This window comes from Ovis aries, chromosome 12 (genome assembly GCF_016772045.2).
Source record: "Ovis aries strain OAR_USU_Benz2616 breed Rambouillet chromosome 12, ARS-UI_Ramb_v3.0, whole genome shotgun sequence".
In the NCBI taxonomy this organism is placed as follows: domain Eukaryota; kingdom Metazoa; phylum Chordata; class Mammalia; order Artiodactyla; family Bovidae; genus Ovis; species Ovis aries.
In genome coordinates this window covers 11,739,477-11,759,219 of record NC_056065.1, presented here as the reverse complement: position 1 = coordinate 11,759,219, position 19,743 = coordinate 11,739,477, and the positions used below count along the sequence as shown (strand labels likewise).

Here is a 19,743-nt window from a genome sequence, read left to right as displayed (position 1 = left end):
AAAACCACATTAAGCTCTTAAAAGTGACTAGTTTGGTCCATGTGAATGCAGTTTCCAGACCACTATGGTCTTCACAGCTCTGGTTATCTTAGAGTTTACCACTCCTATTTTTTTCACTTTAAGTACCTGCTGGACCCTGTAAGAATATACTTTGAAACAACTAACTTAGTACTAAACAGGAGCCATCTTTCCATAAAAGTTTGCATTCATTATGTCCATACTGACCTGTCTTCTTCCTTTTCTGGAGAAGTTCTATACTCTAAAGCATAGAGAGAGGGGGTGGAGGGGAGGAAGGAAGAAAGGGGAAAATGATTTAACACAATTCTGGTACCAAAATTTCCTGCAACTTAATGGGCTCCTGTTAACAGAATTAAAACATAATATACAAAATCATTTATTTTTTAAAAAAAGTCACAAAAATCACAAATATTTTGACCGGCTCAAATACTGTTTCTGTGGTTTGATACAGAGTATAAGTTCAGTCGCTCAGTTGCGTCCGACTCTTTGCGACACCAAGATCGCAGCACGCCAGGCCTCCCTGTCCATCACCAACTCCCAGAGTTCACTCAGACTCAAGTCCATCGAGTCAGTAATGCCATCCAGCCATCTCATCCTCTGTCATCCCCTTCTCCTCCTGCCCCCAATCCCTCCCAGCATCAGAGTCTTTTCCAATGAGTCAACTCTTCACATGAGGTGCTCAAAGTACTGGAGTTTCAGCTTCAGCATCATTCCTTCCAAAGAAATCCCAGGGTTGATCTCCTTCAGAATGGACTGGTTGGATCTCCTTGCAGTCCAAGGGACTCTCAAGAGTTTTCTCCAACACCACAGTTCAAAAGCATCAATTCTTCGCTGCTCAGCCATCTTCACAGTCCAACTCTCACATCCATACATGACCACTGGAAAAACCATAGCCTTGACTAGCTGGACCTTTGTTGGCAAAATAATGTCGCTGCTTTTCAACATGCTATCTAGGTTGATCATAACTTTTCTTCCAAGGAGTAAGCACCTTTTAATTTCATGGCTGCGGTCACCATCTGCAGTGATTTTGGAGCCCCCCAAAATAAAGTCTAACACTGTTTCCACTGTTTCCCCATCCATTTCCCATGAAGTGATGGGACCGGATGCCATGATCTTCGTTTTCTGAATGTTGAGCTTTAAGCCAACTTTTTCACTCTCCTCTTTCACTTTCATCAAGAGGCTTTTTAGTTCCTCTTCACTTTCTGCCATAAGGATGGTATCATCTGAATATCTGAGGTTGTTGATATTTTGCCCGGCAACCTTGATTCCAGCTTCTGCTTCTTCCAGCCCTGCGTTTCTCATGATGTACTCTGCATATAAGTTAAATAAGCAGGGTGACCATATACAGCCTTGACATACTCCTTTTCCTATTTGGAACCAGTGCGTTGTTCCATGTCCAGTTCTAACTGTTGCTTCCTGACCTGCAAGGTCAGGTTTCTCAAGAGGCAGGTCAGGTGGTCTGGTATTCCCATCTCTCTCAGAATTTTCCACAATTTATTGTGATCCACACAGTCAAAGGCTTTGGTATAGTCAATAAAGCAGAAATAAAAATTCCTCTGGAACTCTCTTGCTTTTTCGATAATCCAACAGATGTTGGCAATTTGATCTCTGGTTCCTCTGCCTTTTCTAAAACCAGCTTGAACATCTGGAAGTTCATGGTTCACATATTGCTCAAGCCTGGCTTGGAGAATTTTGAGCATTGCTTTACTAGCGTGTGAGATGAGTGCAATTGTGTGGTAGTTTGAGCATTCTTTGGCATTGCCTTTCTTTGGGACTGAAATGAAAACTGACCATTTCCAGTCCTGTGGCCACTGCTGAGTTTTCCAAATTTGCTGGCATATTGAGTGTAGCACTTTCACAGCATCATCTTTCAGGATTTGAAATAGCTCAACTGGAACTCCATCACCTCCACTAGCTCTGTTCATAGTGATGCTTTCTAAGGCCCACTTCACTTCACATTCCAGGACGTCCGGCTCTAGGTAAGTGATCACACCATTGTGATTATCTTGGTTGTGAAGAACTTTTTGTATAGTTCTTCTGTGTATTCTTGCTACTTCTTCTTAATATCTTCTGCTTCTGTTAGGTCCATACCATTTCTGTCCTTTATTGTGCCCATCTTTGCATGAAATGTTCCCTTGGTATTTCTAATTTTCTTGAAGAGATTTCTAGTTTTTCCCATTCTGTTGTTTGCCTCTATTTCCTTGCATTGTTTGCTGAGGAAGGCTTTCTTATCTCTTCTTGCTATTTTTTGGAACTCTGCATTCAGATGCTTATATCTTTCCTTTTCTCCTTTGCTTTTCGCTTCTCTTCTTTTCACAGCTATTTCTAAGGCCTCCTCAGACAGCCATTTTGCTTTTTTGCATTTCTTTTCCTTGGGGATGGTCTTGATCCCTGTCTCCTATACAATCACGAACCTCATTCCATAGTTCATCAGGCACTCTGTTTATCAGATCTAGTCCCTTAAATCTATTTCTCACTTCCACTGTATAATTATAAGGGATTTGATTTAGGTCATACCTGAATGGTCTAGCGATTTTCCTTCCTTTCTTCAATTTAAGTCTGAATTTGGTAATAAGTAGTTCATGATATGAGCCACAGTCAGCTCCTGGTCTTGTTTTTGTTGAGTGTATAGAGCTTCTCCATCTTTGGCTGCAAAGAATATAATCAACCTGATTTGGGTGTTGACCATCTGGTGATGTCCATGTGTAGAGTCTTCTCTTGTGTTGTTGGAAGAGGGTATTTGCTATGGCCAGTGCATTTTCTTGGCAAAACTCTTTTAGTCTTTGCCCTGATTCATTCCATATGCCAAGGTCAAATTTGCCTGTTACTCCAAGTGTTTCTTGACTTCCTACTTTTGCATTCCAGTCCCCTATAATGAAAAGGACATCTTTTTTGGCTGTTAGTTTTAAAAGGTCTTGTAGGTCTTCATAGAACCCATTCAACTTCAGCTTTTCAGCGTTACTGGTTGGGGCAGAGACTTGGATAACTGTGATATTGAATAGTTTGCCTTGGAAACAAACAGAAATCACTCTGTCGTTCTTGAGATTGCATCCAAGTTCTGCATTTCGGACTCTTTTGTTGACCATGATGGCTACTCCATTTCTTCTAAGGGATTCCTGCCCACAGTAGTAGATATAATGGTCAACTGAGTTAAATTCACCCATTCCAGTCCATTTTAGTTCACTGATTCTGAGAATGTTGACGTTCACTCTTGCCATCTCTTGTTTGACCACTTCCAATTTGCCCTGATTCATGGACATGACATTCCAGGTTCCTATGCAATATTGCTCCTGACAGCATCGGATCTTGGTTCTATCACCAGTCACATCCACAGCTGGGTATTGTTTTTGCTTTGGTTCCATCCCTTCATTCTTTCTGGAGTTATTTCTCCACTGATCTCCAGTAGCATATTGGGCACCTAATGACCTGGGGAGTTCCTCTTTCAGTATCCTATCATTTTGCCTTTTCATACTGTTCATGGGGTTCTCAAGGCAAGAATACTGAAGTGGTTTGCCATTCCCTTCTGCAGTGGACCACATTCTGTCAGACCTCTCCACCATGACCTGCCCGTCTTGGGTGGCCCCATGGGCGTGGCTTAGTTTCATTGAGTTAGACAAGGCTGTGGTCCTAGTGTGATTAGATTGACTAGTTTTCTGTGATTATGGTTTCAGTGTGTCTGCCATCTGATGCCCTCTTGCAACACCTACCGTCTTACTTGGGTTTCTCTTACCTTGCCGCTGCTGCTAAGTTGCTTCAGTGGTGTCCGAATCTGTGCAACCCCACAGATGGCAGCCCGCCAGGGTACCCCATCCCTGGGATTCTCCAGGCAAGAACACTGGAGTGGGTTGCCATTTCCTTCTCCAATGCATGAGAGTGAAAAGTGAAACTGAAGTCACTCAGTCATACCCGACCCTCAGTGACCCCAAGGACTGGAGCCTGCCAGGCTCTTCCATCCATGGGATTTTCTAGGCCTGAGTACTGGAGCAGGGTGCCATTGCCTTCTCGGACATGGGGTATCTCTTCACGGCTGCTCCAGCAAAGCACAGCCACTGCTCCTTACCTTGGACGAGGGTTATCTCCTCACCACTGGCCCTCCTGACCTTGAACGTGGAATAGGTCCTCTAGGCCCTCCTGCACCCACACAGCCACTGCTCCTTGGACATGGGGTTGCTCCTTCCAGCCGCCGCCCCTGAACTCGGATGTGGGGTAGCTCCTCTCGGCTGCTCCTGTGCTGTCGCAGCCTGGCACTCCTGGCCACCGCCCCTGACCTCGGACGTGGGGTAACTCCTCTTGGCTGCCAGCCCTCGACATGGGGTCCTCCCGGCTTCTGCCCCTGACCTCGGACATGGGGTAGCTCCTCTCGGCCACGCTCTGTGCCCCGTCGCAGCCCGCGCTCTGATGATTGCAGGCATGAAATTAAAAGACGCTTACTCCTTGGAAGGAAAGTTATGACCAACCTGGATAGCATATTCAAAAGCAGAGACATTACTTTGCCAACAAAGGTCTGTCTAGTCAAGGCTATGGTTTTTCCAGTAGTCAAGTATGGGTGTGAGAGTTAGACTGTGAAGAAAGCTGAGTGTCGAAGAATTGATGCTTTTGAACTGTGGTGTTGGAGAAAACTCTTGAGAGTCCCTTGGACACCAAAGAAATCCAACCAGTCCATCCTAAAGGAGGTCAGTCCTGGGTGTTCATTGGAAGGACTGATAAGTGTATATATTAGTATATGCACTTATAGAGCATAAGCTATCCTGCAATTCTCAAAAGATCAAGGCCCACAGAAGACAGAATTCTTTAAAAAATTCATATAGGAATGTCCATTTATGTGGCAATCTATGAAACTATTTGTACTCTGCAAAGAGTACAGGGAATAACTTTTGTGAACTACTAGCTAAAATTATTTTTAAAACTCTTAGTTTTCTAAAAATAAACCCTATCATATCACATCAAGAACATCATAAAAGCAAATGTTGGCAAAATACAAAGTTAGGTGAACAGAGGCTGTTCTCAGTAATAAACATAATGGAAACTATAACAAATTAATGATTAATAAAAGCACTGTGAAAATGCAGTGATATTATCTCTGCACATATTATAAATGCAGGTTAAGTCACTTAAAAGTAGTTCTACTTGAATCTAGTTTGGAATACATAAAGAAGATTTTACAGTTTTCCCTAAAATACAAATGAGGTAAAAATTAGGCAACATTTTATTAACATATCTAGTTATCTCCATATTTATCTCAAAAGTGTTTCAGTTCAGTTCAGTCACTCAGTCATGTCCAATTCTTTGCGACCCCATGCATAAGAGCACGCCAGGCCTCCCTGTCCATCACCAACTCCCAGAGTTACCCAAACTCATGTCCTTCGAGTCAGTGATGCCATCCAACCATCTCATCCTCTATCGTCCCCTTCTTCTCCTGCCCCCAATCCCTCCCAGCATCAGAGTCTTTTCCAATGAGTCAACTCTTCGAATCAGGTGGCCAAAGTATTGGAGTTTCCACTTCACCATCAGTCCTTCCAATGAATACCCAGGACTGACCTCCTTTAGGATGGACTGGTTGGATCTCCTTTAGGATGGACTGGTTGGATCTCCTTGGAGTCCAAGGGACTCTCAAGAGTCTTCTCCAACACCACAGTTCAAAAGCATCAATTCTTCGACACTCAGCTTTCTTTATAGTTCAACTCTCACATCCATACATGGCCACTGGAAAAACCATAGCCTTGACTAGACGGACCTTTGTTGGCAAGGTAATGTCTCTGCTTTTCAATATGCTGTCTAGGTTGGTCATAACTTTCCTTCCAAGGAGTAAGCGTCTTTTAATCTCATGGCTGCAATCACCATCTGCAGTGATTTTGGAGCCCCCCAAAATAAAGTCCGACACTGTTTCCACTGTTTCCCCATCTATTTCCCATGAAGTGATGGAACCAGATGCCATGATCTTCGTTTTCTGAATGTTGAGCTTTAAGCCAACTTTTTCACTCTCCACTTTCACTTTCATCAAGAGGCTTTTAGTTCCCCTTCACTTTCTGCCATAAAGGTGGTGTCATCTGCATATCTGAGGTTATTGATATTTCTCCCGGCAACCTTGATTCCAGCTTCTGCTTCTTCCAGCCCTGCGTTTCTCATGATGTACTCTGCATATAAGTTAAATAAGTGGGGTGACAATATACAGCCTTAATGTATTCCTTTTCCTATTTGGAACCAGTCTGTTGTTCCATGTCCAGTTCTAACTGTTGCTTCCTGACCTGCATATAGGTTTCTCAAGAGGCAGGTCAGGTGGTCTGTATTCCCATCTCTTTCAGAATTTTCCACAATTTACTGTGATCCACACAGTCAAATGCTTTGACAGAATCAATAGTGTTTAACAGTGCAAAAAAAAACTTCCAAAACTATAATAATGTATTAGGAACACATTATATGTGTCTGTGAACTATCTACTTTTGTAAATAAACATAATTATGTCACTTATTTCCTTTTCCTTTTTTCAATTCTTGTATCAATGTTACATTGTTACAGCACAGCTAGACACACCCCCTCCCCAAAGAAAGGTTCTTTTTAGATAACACAGCATTTTCTAATTTTCACAACTACTATTGGGGGGGTAATTATATTCAGCTTATAGACAAGAAAATGAAATCTTAGACAACTTAACAATATTATCCACCTTCCTAAGTGGAAAATGCAGAACCCAAACTCAGGCATATCCGGCTCCGAGTCTGTGGTCTTTAAAGCTACTCAAGCTGCTGATCAGTTTTCTCCCTCTTAGCAAAGGAAATGTGACTGTACTGGTCAGTTATTGTTCAGTCGCTCAGTCATGTCTGATTCTTTGCAAGCTGAAAGACTGCAGCAGGCTAGGCTTCCCTGTCCTTCTCTATCTCCCAGAGATTGCTCAACTCAGGTCCATTGAGTCAGTGATGCTATCCAACCATCTTATCCTCTGTTGTCCCCTTCTCCCTCAATCTTTCCCAGCAGCAAGGTCTTTTCCTATGAGTCGGCTTTTCACATCAGGTGGCCAAAGTATTCAAGCCTCAGTTTTAGCATCAGTCCTTCCAATGAATATTCAGGACTGATTTCCTTTAGAATTGACTGGTTTGATCTCCTTGCTGTCCAAGATGACTCTCAAGAGTTTTCTCCAACACCACAGTGCTAAAGCATCAATTCTTCAGAGCTCAACCTTCTTTATGGTCCAACTCTCATTCATACACAGCTACTGGAAAACCCAGTTTTGACTATACAGACCTCAGCCAGCAAAGTGATGTCTCTGCTTTTCAATGTGCTGTCTAGGTTTGTTATAGCTTTTCTCTCAAGATGCAAGAGTCTTTTAATCTCATGGCTGCAGTCACTGTCCTCAGTGATTTTGGAGCCCAAGAAAATAAAGTCTCTCACTATTTCCATTGTTTCTCCATCTTTTTGCCATGAAGTGATCGGACCAGATGCCGTGATCTTAGTTTTTTAAAGGTGAGTTTTAAGCCAGCTTTTTCACTCTCCTCTTTCATCTTCATCAAGAGGCTCTTTAAGTCCTCTTTGCTTTCTGCCATTAGGGTGGTGTCATCTGCATATCTGAGGTCCAGTATCTGTGTATAATCATTCCAAAATGTTCTTTGAAAAAAAAAAAAACTTGGCACTTAATGAAATAATCAAAACTTTGAGAATACAAGAATGAATAACTCCTAGTCTGAATAAGATGCATGTGAATATGTATAGAGATATTACTAAATCTTAGAATGTGTTAGATAAATAAATAGTCCCCAGGCATAACATTTCTGATAAGTATTCCATGGATAAAAATGAGGCTCTGAACAAACTTTCACAGTTTTCTCACAGTGGAACTAGTGAAACACTTTAGTACAGCTGATGGAAAGTCTCTGTCTGGTCTGGAGTTCTCCTTTTTAGTATCTCCTTTCTCTTTAATGAATCCTTCACTATTTTTGTGCCATCCTATTCTATCATGGATCATTGGTTTATTAGGAGCAAGAATCTTTATTTTCAGTCTAATTTTTCACATGTTGAAAGTTCACGCATGAGATAATTACATTCTAATAATATTTACTCATCATGACTACTCAAAACCTGCTAATCATTTTCTTACATGTATTGCATTTATTATCTCATACATATCTATAGAACATTGCAAGGTAAATATTTTTACCTCCACTGTATAGTTGAAGAAACTGAGGCTTTGAAGTCACACAGATAGGAGATGGTGAATTGGAATTCAGATGCAGAAATGTCTAACTTTAAGCTGTGTATTCAGCCACTTTAAGTACACTGATGTTTCTCTAACAAGCTTTGCAAAACATCAGCCACATGCTTTCCATGCCAACCCAGACATAGCCTCTTCCTCTGTTTACATGGCATTCTGAGCTCTGGGTGAGGCAACTACTCTCTGTGCCAAAGAAAAGAATACTTTACAGTTCCCTAAGAAGGAAAGAGGGCTAATATTGTTTTCCAGGGAGAAACCTATTACTTTCACATTAATGACCGAAATAAAGACACGTCATTCAGAGACGATGCTCCCCTCTAGGGCAGCATTAAATCTTCTCTAGTGACAGTGCTCTGGGGATGCTCTGAGTTAATTCTACCTAAATGGAGTTTACATTTTAATCAATTTATCAGTTTTATCAACTTGTACATTTTAAACAATGTATGTATTTAATTAAGTTCTACAACTTATTTAGTCTTATAATTTGCCCCGGTGGCTCAGTGGCAAAGAATCTGCCTGCCAGAGCAGGAGACACGAGTTCAGTCCCTGGGTCGGGAAGATCCCCTGAAGAAGGAAATGGCAACCAATTCCAGTATTCCTGCCTGGAAAATCCCATGGACAGATGAGCCTGGTAGGCTACAGTCCATGGGGTCACAAAGAGTCAGAAAAGACCTTGTGATCAAATAACAGTGAACAAAATAATTTTAGCTATACACAATAAATTAAATTATATAGAACTTAATTCCACCTGAAGTCCAACTTTTTCTAGATTCAAGGCTATTAGAGAACCTTAAGAACTGTTTCAAGTGGACATTTAAGCTTCCAGTGGGAAATGTTATAATTTATATACTGAAAAATATGCTCTCATGTACAAAGATGAAAACTGTGACCTCTTTTCAGTATGCTACACTGTTTCCCAAGAAAGAAGGGGAGGAAGAATTTTGCTAATCTGTCTTCATATATTAGCTGGTTCCTGCTGAAAATAATGATGGGCTCCTGAAAAAAATGTCATTCTATAGTATTATGAAGCTAACTGGCTGACTTGAGCTAAGTTCACAATCTCAACTTTCTTGGCACCATGCTAAAACCAACTGAATTATTTGGTTTTCAAAGCAAGAAAGGTTTACTCTGCCAGTCTAAATGCCAAGGGGATTCACTATGTAGTAATTGTTTAACTTTTCTTAACCCTAATTAAATGTTGTTTTTAATTCACCCCCCATGTATTTAAGTCAACTTTGTTTTATTTTTTCCCTAACCACTTACAAAGCAGTATGCTAAAAGTCACATATCAAGGATCTACCATAATGCAACTTTTAATAACGGGGGCACTTTAGCCAAAATCCACATATTTGGAGGGGAATTAATACATCTACTATTTATAGTTAAACACTTCCTCTACCTGGAGAGATTCCTATCCTGGAATAATTTTAGAACATGAAGTACTGATATATTATTCTGAAAATAAAGTGAGTGAGTTACAATCTTTTAAAAGCCTAGCCAGGAAGAAGAGAAATACAAAATATAGATTGTGAAACTCCATCTTGTGGAGATTAAGTCTTAACTGTGATTAAGTCATAAACCTCTAAAGTTATGGCAACTTTCCACTATAAAACTCAAGTGTTATATTTTCAAAATTCTATACTTTTTGTGTGCTATTTTATAGTGAACTTTGGTAATTATTTTATCCTTTTAAACCATTCCCCCAATCTTAAGAAAGAGGAATGGAACTGGAGGAATCAACCTGCCTGACTTCAGGCTCTACTACTAAGCCACAGTCATCAAGACAGTATGGTACTGGCACAAAAACAGCAATATAAATCAATGGACCAAAATAGAAAGCCCAGAGATAAATCCACACACCTATGGACACCTTATCTTTGACAAAGGAGGCAAGAATATACAATGGAGAAAAAAAGAATCTCTTTAACAAGTGGTACTGGGAAAACTGGTCAACTACTTGTAAAAGAATGAAACTAGAACATTTTCTAACACCGTACACAAAAATAAACCCAAAAATGGATTAAAGATCTAAATGTAAGATCAGAAACTATACAACTCCGAGAGGAGAACATAGGCAAAACACTCTCCGACATAAATCACAGCAGGATCCTCTATGATCCACCTCCCAGAATATTGGAAAAAAAGCAAAAATAAACAAATGGGACCTAATTAAAATTGAAAGCTTCTGCACAACAAAGGAAACTATAAGCAAGGTGAAAAGACAGCCTTCTGAATGGGAGGAAATAATAGAAAATGAAGCAACTGACAAACAACTCATCTCAAAAATATACAAGCAACTCCTGCAGCTCAATTCCAGAAAAATAAATGACCCAATCAAAAAATGGGCCAAAGAACTAAATAGACATTTCTCCAAAGAAAACATACAGATGGCTAACAAACAAATGAAAAGGTGCTCAACATCACTCATTATCAGAGAAATGCAAATCAAAACCACAATGAGGTACCATTTCACGCCAGTCAGAAGGGCTGCGATCCAAATGTCTACAAGCAATAAATGCTGGAGAGGGTGTGGAGAAAAGGGAACCCTCTTACACTGTTGGTGGGAATGCAAACTAGTACAGCCACTATGGAGAACAGTGTGGAGATTCCTTAAAAAACTGGAAATAGAACTGCCATACAACCCAGCAATCCCACTACTGGGCATACACACCGAGGAAACCAGAATTGAAAGAGACACGTGTACCCCAATGTTCATTGCAGCACTGTTTATAAGAGCCAGGACATGGAAGCAACCTAGATGTCTATCAGCAGATGAATGGATAAGAAAGCTGTGGTACATATACACAGTGGAGTATTACTCAGCCATTAAAAAGAATACATTTGAATCAGTTCTAAAGAAGTGGATGAAACTGGAGCCGATTATACAGAGTGAAGTAAGCCAGAAAGAAAAACACCAACACAGTATACTAATGCATATATACAGAATTTAGAAAGATGGTAATGATAACCCTGTATGCGAGACAGCAAAAGAGACACAGATGTATAGAACAGTCTTATGGACTCTGTGGGAGAGGGAGAGGGTGGGATGATTTGGGAGAATGGCATTCAAACATGTATAATATCATATGTGAAATGAATTACCAGTCCAGGTTTGATGCCTGATACAGGATGCTTGCGGCTGGTGCACTGGGATGACCCAGAGGGATGGTACGGGGAGGGAGGTGGGAGGGGGTTTCAGGATGGGGAACACGTGTACACCCGTGGCGGATTCATGTTGATGTACGGCAAAACCAATATAATATTGAAAAGTAATTAGCCTCTAATTAAAATTAATAAATTTATATTTTTTAAAAAAGAAGCTTCAATAAACAATTATGGACAAATAAAATAAATAAATAAACCATTCTCCCAATCCTTCCAATACTGTTTTACATGAATTGAGAAAGCTCAGAAATATTAGTTCATTAGCTTAAAAAAGTCATCAGAGAGTAACACACAAAACAGGATTTTAAGAAGCAGAAACTTGGGGCACTCTAATGTAAAAGAAAATAGCAAGTATCCTCATTTAAATTTCAAAGCATCAACCAAATTCAAGTATCATATAGCATTAATTCCAACTCAATGTTCCCCTGTAACAATACATCATCTTTCTTGTGCATGAACACATCTGATCTTCAAAGCCATTCCTTGAGGAGACTATCATTATTATAATCTCCATTTTATAAATAAGTAAATGATAACTCAGAAAGTTGAAGTGTCTCCTAAGAGATAAACTAAGGTCCCAGACTAAATTCTTGGTGTGTTCTAAGGCAGGCAAGCCCCATAAAAGTCAGGGTAAATCTTCACTGAAGAGTGAGGATAATCAATGAAGACCCAGGTCAGACTGCACTTCAGGAAACTCCCTGCTATACTGTATGCAGCAGCTATTCTGTGGTTCTGAAAAAAGAGAGACCATTTCCACAATCCTGCATGTATCAGTAGGACAGTAACAAAAAGCTTAGCTTATTTGATTACAATGAAATATGTTAAATAATAAATACAGACATGGAACAACGAACTGGTTCCAAATTGGGAAAAGAGTACGTCAAGGCTGTACTGTCATCCTGCTTATATAACTTATATGCAGAGCGCATCATGCAAAATGCCGGGCTAGATGAAGCACTGGCTGGAATCAAGATTACCAGAAGAAGTATCAATAACCTCAGATATGCAGATGACACCACCCGTATAACAGAGAGCAAAAAAGAACTAAAGATCCTCTTGTTGAAAGTGAAAGAGGAGAGTGAAAAAGTTGGCTTAAAACTCAACATGCAAAAAACTAAGATCATAGCATCTGGTCCCATCACTTCATGGCAAATAGATGGGGAAACAATGGAAACAGTGACAGACTTTATTTTCTTGGGCTCCAAAATCACTGCAGATGGTGATTGCAGGCAAGAAATTAAAAGACGCTTGCTCCTTGGATGAAAAGCTATGACCAACGTAGACAGTGTATTAAAAAGCAAAGACATTACTTTGCCAAGAAAGATCTGGTCTAGTCAAAGCTATGGTTTTTCCAGAAGTCATATATGGATGTGAGAGTTGGTCCATAAAGAAAGCTGAGTGCTGAAGAATTGATGCTTTTGAACTGTGGTGTTGGAGAAGACTCTTGAGAGTCCTTAGACTGCAAAATCCAACCAGTCAATCCTAGAGGAAATCAATCCTGAATATTCATTAGAAGGATTGATGCTGAAGCTGAAACTCTAATAGTTTGGCCACCTGATGTGAAGAACTGACTCATTAGAAAAGACCCTGATGCTGGGAAAGATTGAGGGCAGGAGGAGAAGTGAATGACAGAAGATGCGATGGTTGGATGGCATCACCAACTCAATGGATATGGGTTGTAGCAAGCTCCAGGAGTTGGTCAAGGACAGGGAAGCCTGGTGTGCTGTAGTCCATGGAGTAGCAAAGAGTCGGACACAACTGAGCGACTGAACTGAACTGATGTAAAATAACATACTCCTCATAGATTTCTGTCTCAAAAGCATGATCCCTCATATGTGGAGGTTTCTAGTTGCATAGTAACAGTTATTGCTCAGAGAAGTAAAAAGATAAGCTGTGACTGAAGTTTCTTAGCAAAAACTACATGTGCTGTGTCTTTGCATTAATAAACAGTTCTACTACCTCCATCATCAGGTATATTTTAACAATTAAAACTTAAATCTGTGACATCTCTACTGGCGCAGTAGGTAAGAATCTGCCTGGCAATGCAGGGCATTCAGGTTTACATGTGGTGGAGCAACTAAGCCTGTGTGCTCCAACTACTGAAGGCCAAGCTCCTACTGCCTGAGCTCCACAGCAATGAGAACCCTGCACACTGCAACGGAGAGAAGCTCCCGCTCGCCAAAACCAGAGGAAACCAGCTCAAAGCAACAAAGACTCAGTGCAGCCAAAAACTAATTAATCACTTTTAAAAAAACCTCAAGTCTGAGACCATCAATAAAATTAAAACAGGATTCTACCTACATTTTTAGTTTGTGATATAATGGAATTTAAGCATTACAAAGAGATTTCTAGAGCCCCTTAGACTTAACTTTTAATTAGCACTAACTTGATAAAGTTGCAGGACAATGCAGCATAACTCAATACCTGGTTTATTTTGAAAATGAATCAGATATATCTACTGTCTTTCACACCTTTAACCATGGGTTTAACTAAACGCCAATTTAGTATTAACAGTTCGAAAGTATATATTGTTTCTCCCTTTTAACCTTTTCTGAATTAATTACATCATGTATTTTCCTACACACTTATTTAAATGCACACACACAGAGTTTAATTGCCTACCTAGACTATTTTAAATATGTTTAAAGCTCAGCACTTTTCCCTATAATTCTCTGAACAAGTTCATCTCTAATTACTCACCTTTGCAGTCGGCTGCTAAATCTACTTCTCTCAAATTGTATATTCTTCTTAATTCCAAATCTACATGTCTAGTTCTCAAGTGGACCCCTATAATAATATGAATCTTCTTAGAAGCAGATCAAATGCCTCATAACTTCCAACTTCTCATCCTCCTACTAAATGTAGTTCTCCTCTTGCGTTCCATGTTCCATCTCAGCCTCATCATACTCTCAGCTGCCCGTGTCTGGAATCAGAGAACTTCAGATCATCTACCATCCCCTCTTTCACTCTCCTCCTCTAATCAACTTGTCTGCTCATCTGATGAGTTTCATTTGATCCATGCTTCCATTCCCATCTCATCTGATCCTTGAACTCCTTGCTCACTGTTTCCATTAATGATTCCCTCGTTTATTCTCTCATCACTTATCGCAATCCACCATATTTCCTTCTGTTCATCCTGCTATGAGCTTAGACCTCTTACTCATCCCTTTATACCTCATGAAGTTGTGCTAACTTCCCCCAAATTAAGATCTGGTCTCCTCACTCCTCCCCAAATCCGCAATGTCTCCCAACAACCAAGGAGTAGGATTCAGATAGCTGGTTTTGGTAGATAACAGCTTTTTTCATGTGCAACCTACATACTTAATTTGTATCTCCCAGGCTACTGCTTTTCCCTTGGTCTCTACTGTGAATTAGTCATTGTATCAACTGCACATTTTCTATTACCTAGGACTCCTCCTTTATCTTTCAAGGAATGGCCTTTGTTTCATCCTGTCCTTATTTGGATCTTGAAATTGAAGTCTTATAATGAAAGAGGAGAGTGAAAAAGGTGGCTTAAAGCTCAACATTCAGAAAACCGAATGTTTTCTGGATGAAAACATAAGATCATAGATCTTAGTATACCAATAAGATCATAGCATCCGGTCCCATCACTTCATGGCAAATAGATGGGGAAACAGTGGCTGACTTAATTTGGGGGGGGGGGCTCCAAAATCACTGCAGATGGTGATTTCAGCCAGGAAATTAAAAGACACTTACTCCTTGCAAGGAAAGTTATGACCAACATAGACAGCATATTAAAAAGCAGAAACATTACTTTGTCAACAAAGGTCCGTCTAGTCAAGGCTATGGTTTTTCCAGTAGTCATGTATGGATGTGAGAGTTGGACTATAAAAAAAGCTGAGAGCTGAAGAATTGATGCTTTTGAACTGTGGTGTTGGAGAAGACTCTTCAGAGTCCCTTGGACTGCAAGAAGATCCAACCAATCCATCCTAAAAGAGATCAGTCCTAGGTGTTCATTGGAAGGACTGATGGTGAAGTTGAAACTCCAATACTTTGGCCACCTGATGTGAAGAGCTGATTCACTGGAAAAGACCCTGATGCTGGGAAAGACTGAGGGCAGGAGGAGAAGGGGACGACACAGGATGAGATGGTTGGATGGCATCACTGACTCAATGGAGATGAGTTTGGGTAAACTCCAGGAGTTGGTGATGGACAGGGAAGCCTGCCGTCCTGCAGTTCATGGGGTTGCAAAGAATCGGACATGACTGATGGACTGAACTTAATTGAACTGAATGGCTTCTAACTCTAAACTCTTCTCAGTTCCCTGAGTCAGAATGACTGTCTTCTGCTTCTTTACCTCATTATATATTTTGTTTGTATCTCTGCCATGAATGCAGAGAAGGCAATGGCACCCCACTCCAGTACTCTTGCCTGAAAAATCCCACGGATGGAGGAGCCTGGTAGGCTGCAGTCCATGGAGTCACTAAGAGTCGGACATGACTGAGTGACTTCACTTTCACTTTTCACTTTCATGCATGGGAGAAGGAAATGGCAACCCACTCCAGTGTTCTTGCCTGGAGAATCCCAGGGATCGGGGAGCCTGGTGGGCTGCCATCTATGAGGTCACACAGAGTCGGACACGACTGAAGTGGCTTAGCAGCAGCAGCAGCTGCCATGAGTGAGTGAGTGAAAGTCACTCTGTTGTGTCCGATTCTGCGACCCCATGGAATACAGTCCAAGGAATTCTCCAGGCCAGAATACTGGAGTGGGTAGCCATTCCCTTCTCCAGGGAATCTTTTCAATCCAAGGATCAAACCCAGGTCTCCCATATTGCAGGCAGATGTTTTACCAGCTGAGCCACCAGAGAAGCCCAAGAATACTGGAGTATCTATTATATTCCACCTTAAATTATATTAGGTCTAATTTAATCCAATAAACATTTATTGAGGATCTTCTCTGTGTCAGGCCAGTACTAGGGAGAAAACAAAATGAGTCACACAATGTCTCTCCTCAAAAATTTACAGTCTAAACAACTAACTATAGCAAGCAGATTTTGCATCACAAAAAGATACAAACAAGGTGCTGGGAAGGCTTAAATGAAGTAAATCTGTATATGCCTTCCTTTCCCAGAAAAGGGCAGGAATCATCTTTCTCTCTCTCCTCACACACACTCAGTTACGTGCAACATACACATACCACTGTGAATGTCATACAGTAAATACTATGAAATTCTTTAAAGTAACTCAGTAAGTTGATCAAAGTAGATTTAATGCATACTGTAGGCTAAATAGTGTCTCACCAAAATGCATATGTGGAAGTCTTAACCCCAGAACCTCATAGTGTAAGTGTGTTTGGAGAGGAGATCTTAACAGAAATGATTAAGTTACGTGAGATTCAAATGATTGAGTTAGAGTGAACCTTCATCCAATCTGATGCCTTATAAGAAGAAAAATCTGGACACACAGCGACCCCAGGTGTGTGTACTCACAGAGGGAAGACTGTGTGGCCATCTGCAAGGCAAGGACAGGGGCCTCACAGGAAACCAAGCTTTCCTCTTAGACTCCTGGCCTCCAGAACTGTGAGAATCAAATTTCTGTTGTTGAAGGCATTCAGTCTGAGGTCCTTTGTTACCACAGCCCTAGCAAATTAATACATGGCATATACAAAGAACTGCAGGGAAAATGAGGGAGATGATACCCTGAAAACTAATTAGAAAATAAGCACATAATTGAAAAATAAGCTATGTAATTAGTATAGGTCTGCACATTATAAAAGCAAAAATAGTAGTCTGATTAGATGAGGTTTATGTTACCAAAGAGTATGACATTGTATATATCAAAGCATGGACTTGATTAGGGGTTCCTAGTTACTTTGCTACAATGGACTCCCTTATTATTTATCCCCTACATTGCACTCCAAGTATATGCTGCTCACTGCATTTGCTTGCCTGCTTGATCTATCAAACAAAACATGTATTGTTTTCCGATATATAGAAGAAAATGTGTGTGTGTGTGTGTGTGTGTGTGTGTGTCTGTCCCTGAGTGTATTTTTCATCAAGGTGAGAATAGCTTGACATTTCAATTAGTCTATGCAATCATATTACAGACAAATACATTAGTCTAGTAGACTTTTAGAAACACTGGAAGTAGCTTGAATAACATTCCCTTGGCAACTTTCTTGGATTATTAATAGTTTGGACCTCTGTATCCAATTAGATGTAATCAGATCAGTAAAATCTATACTCATCAGTACTTGGCATACTATGTAGATCTGAATTTGAGATATTCCTAAATGACTTTATGGTAAAATGGTGTTTTAAATTTTTTACTACTATGACCTTATAAAGTTTATATGCATGACTTTCTGATTTCTTGCCAAAATCAAATAAATAAATACAAACCTATTGCTTCATAGCATGACCTATGTTATAGTACAGGCCATAAAAAGAATGTTAAGCAATGCTATTTATCTACAAAGACTTGTGTAACAAATTAGTTGCAAGTGGAACTGAACATAACTTACCAAATTAGTGGTTCTGAATTACCCTGTAGGATCTGACAAAATCATTAAGGTAAGCATGCACTGCTATGAATTTTGAAGATAATGAAATGCACCCACTCAAAGTTCAAATCAGAGGCTGAAATTTCATTAGTACCATGTTCTAGTCACACAGGATGAATGTCTGTGAATAAGGCTCTACCACGGTCAAAATTCTCAATTGACTCCGTAATTCATTAGTGATGGAGTATATTATTAAAGTAAAAAAAAAACAAAAACTAGACTTTTAAGTTGACACTTTCTATTAGTTCACTTTCTTGATTATAATAGTTTTATATCAAGCAATTAGTTTAATAATCTTAGATATTAAAATAGCACAAATAAAATCATATTAATGGTTAAAGCCAGAAAAAATGACAAGATAGAGCCAAAGCAAAAACAACGCCCAGTTGTGGGTGTGACTGGTGATGGAAGTAAAGTCTGATGCTGTAAAGAACAATACTGCATAGGAACCTGGAATGTCAGGTCCATGAATCAAGGTAAATTGGAAGTGGTCAAACAGGCGATGGCAAGAGTGAACATCAACATTTTATTTACTATGCCAAAGCCTTTTACTGTGTGGAACACAGCAACCTGTGGAACATTCTTCAAGTGATGGGAACACCAGACCACCTTACCTGCCTCCTGAGAAATCTGTATGCAGGTCAAGAAGCAACAGTTAGAATCAGACATGGGATAACCGACTGGTTCCAAATTGGGAAAAGAGTACGTCAAGGCTGTATATTGTCACCCAGCTTATTTAACATATATGCAGAGTACATCATGCGAAATGCCAGGCTGGATGAAGCACAAGCTGGAATCAAGATTGCTGGGAGAAATAATAACCTCAGATATGCAGATGACACCACGCTTATAGCAGAAAACAAAAAAGAACTAAAGAGCCTGTAGATGAAAGTGAAAGAGGAGAGTGAAAAAGTTGGCTTAAAACTCAACATTCAAAAAACTAAGATCATGGTAACCGGTCCCATCCCTTCATGGCAAATAGATGGGGAAACATTGGAAACAGTGACAGACTTTATTTTCTTGGGCTCCAAAATCACTGCAGATGGTGATTGCAGCCAGGAAATTAAAAGACACTTGCTCCTTGGAAGAAAAGCTATGACTAACTTAGCATATTGGAAAGCAGAGACATTACTTTGCCAACAAAGATCCGTCTAGTTAAAGCTATGGTTTTTCCAGTAGTCATGTATGGATGTGAGAGTTGGACTATAAAAAATGCTGAGAGCTGAAGAATTGATGCTTTTGAACTGTGGTGTTGGAGAAGACTCTTGAGAGTCCCTTGGACTGCAAGATCAAACCAGTCAATCCTAAAGGAAATCAGTCCTGAATATTCATTGGAAGGACTGATGCTGAAGCTGAAACTCCAATACTCTGGCCACCTGATGCGAAGAACTGACTCACTAGAAAAGACCCTGATGCTAGGAAAGATTGAAGGCAGGAGGAGAAGGGGATGACAGAGGATGAGATGGTTGGATGGCATCACTGACTTGATGGACATGAGTTTGAGCAAGCTCTGGGAGTTGGTTATGGACAGGGAGGCCTGGCATGCTGCAGTCCATGGGGTCACAAAGAGTCAGACACGACTAAGCAACTGAACTGAACTGAATGGTTAAAGTAGTTTGCCCAAATGATGACAATCCTTCGGATAAGAATTCAGCTAATGGTGAAAACACTTATAGGACCAGAAATTTTTTCCATTTCTAAATGTAAGCTGATCAGGGCCACTCCAAAGGGTTCTTCTACAGGTTGTTCTGTGTACAAAGGCACAAAGCTGAGGGGGTGAGTTGGCCTGAAAACCAGTCTGAGACAACCCTTAAGCCATGTACCTAGTGGCACCA

The 19,743-nt window shown here is 40.3% G+C and overlaps 1 long non-coding RNA gene across 2 annotated transcripts in view; it reads right to left on the bottom strand.

Annotated features, from left to right (window-relative positions):
• LOC105611804 (uncharacterized) overlaps positions 1-19,743 on the bottom strand; it is a 175,460-nt gene that overhangs the window by 42,453 nt on the left and 113,264 nt on the right. The window lies entirely within an intron of this gene.